The 2,275-nt window shown below is 38.1% G+C and overlaps 1 protein-coding gene across 1 annotated transcript in view; it reads right to left on the reverse strand.

Moving 5' to 3' along the window:
* Positions 1-267, reverse strand: part of LOC106876634 (delta and Notch-like epidermal growth factor-related receptor) — a 557,360-nt gene extending 557,093 nt beyond the window's left edge. Inside the window, exon 1 of the mRNA XM_014925248.2 lies at positions 165-267. The gene's annotated coding sequence lies outside the window, so the exon portion shown is untranslated. The remainder of the gene's footprint in view (positions 1-164) is intronic.
* Between the last annotated feature and the right edge of the window lie 2,008 nt (positions 268-2,275).

Here is a 2,275-nt window from a genome sequence, read left to right on the forward strand (position 1 = left end):
ATATATATATATATATATATATATATATATATATAGAGAGAGAGAGAGAGAGAGAGAGAGAGAGAGAGAAATAGAGAGAGAAAGAGAGAGAGAGAGTGAGAGAGAGAGGTAGATAGAGACGGTAATTTAAAGAAGAATACAATCAACATAAACTTCCTACTTACTGTACTCGATAACCTTTCTGTATTGAAATTGGTATCAGCTGAGGCCGTAATAAATCATCTGGACCCAGGGTGGTTTTATAACATGTGTGAATGGAGCGACAAATACCCTGTAAAATGTGAAAGAAATAGAGAAATTATCGCGAGTGTCATCATTTGCTCAAATATTGCTTATTAATTAACAAATTTCAATAATTACTATCAATGATGCTTTCAACTATAAACACACGGCCAGCAATTTTAAGTTAGACGGGACTAGTCGATTTTATCGATCCCCCACAACTCTGCTGCCACTTATTTTATCGACCCCGAAAGTGATGAAAGGCGAAATCGACGGCATTTGAACCCAGAAATAAAAACGGGCGAAATACTGTTAAGCATTTTCTGCCGACAAGCTTAACGATTCTTATTTCTTTACTGCCCACAAGGGGCTACACACAGAGGGGACAAACAAGGAGAGACAAACGGATTAAGTCGATTATATCGACCCAGTGTGTGACTGGTACTTATTTAATCGACCCTGAAAGGATGAAAGGCAAAGTCGACCTCGGCGGAATTTGAACTCAGAACGTAGCGGCAGACGAAATACCGCTAAGCATTTCGCCCGACGTGCTAACGATTCTGCCAGCTCGCCGCCTTTATAGTTACTATTAAACACAATTCTAAATGTTACAGTAACAGTAATATTGCCTAACTTAAAAACAAGCTATGGGAGAACTACAACTCTACTACATTTCTGTTAAAATGCATTACGTTTATCTCAATTAATTTTGAAAATAACGAAGAATTTAGTTAAACAACTCTTTTTCATTAAACTAATGTTTGTAACAAATAAGGAGAAAATGTTGGTGCAATGTTTTAGCATAGATAACTTGAAAACAAGAAATTCACATCATAGAGCAAGATACTGTATCAGACCTGTTGGTATAAAAAAAAAATTAAATTAGCAGCAGCACTTTAGCAATGCTTAATTTATCGAATCACCGAAGGAAGAAAGGAAATGTTACACTTGGGACAAACTGGATTCATACATAACTAAATACTATTGGATATTTAGTACTTCGTCAGTTATAGACATTTGTCCACTACCACCAATATCATCCGTCATTTCTCATCATCTACAACCTAACATTATAAAATGATCACACACACACACACACACACACACACACACACACACACACACACACACACACACACACACACTTATATATATACATATACTATGTCTGTAATCACCATAAACCATGAACCCAAAGACATAATCAACCTCACGAGAATGAAGGAAAATTCAAATTAACACGACATCAGGTAAGATTCAAAACGAAGCATATCAAATATACATTCCCACTTTTCGCTGCCTGACAGATATCATTATGTCTTCGACATCTGGGCAGCACAATTTAATCTGGCGACGTCAACAGTGTTAAAATTATAAATGCTGCCTGAACATCGTTTGTCAAGCAGCATGAGCGAAAGATTGTGTGCGTGTGTGTATTCATGTGTGTGTGTGTGTACATGCATATATACAAGCATATATACACACACACAGACACACACACACAGACTCATACACACACGCACACACATACACACACACAGATATATATATATAAACACACACGTACACATATATATTCGATGTGCCTTCAAAAGGTATCCAACTTTATTTTTTTCTTACCAAAACTAATGCCGCGTGGGCAAAATCATTTAAGTGAAAGTTGACGCCATTCTTCCGGCGCATGCTCCTAAAATTTCGCGTCAGCGAGCCGCGTTAGTTGCCGGTTGTTACGCCTTGAGTATAAGCATATAGTGCGCGCTCTTCGGATCTTCCTTTACACGCAAGATGACCGAATGATACGAGCAGACATTCTGCATCAAGCTTTACCAAAATCTTGATGGTACTCCAGCTGAAACCATCCAAAAGATTCAGCAGGTCCTTCGTAATGATGCTTTTTTCTTTTTATTCTTTTTACTTGTTTCAGTTATTTGACTGCGGCCATGCTGGAGCACCACCTTTAGTCGATCAAATTGACCCCAGGACTTATTCTTTGTAAGCCTAGTACTTATTCTATCGATCTCTTGTGCCGCGCCGCTAAGTTACGGGGACACAA

Source organism: Octopus bimaculoides, chromosome 19, assembly GCF_001194135.2.
Source record: "Octopus bimaculoides isolate UCB-OBI-ISO-001 chromosome 19, ASM119413v2, whole genome shotgun sequence".
NCBI classification, from domain to species: domain Eukaryota; kingdom Metazoa; phylum Mollusca; class Cephalopoda; order Octopoda; family Octopodidae; genus Octopus; species Octopus bimaculoides.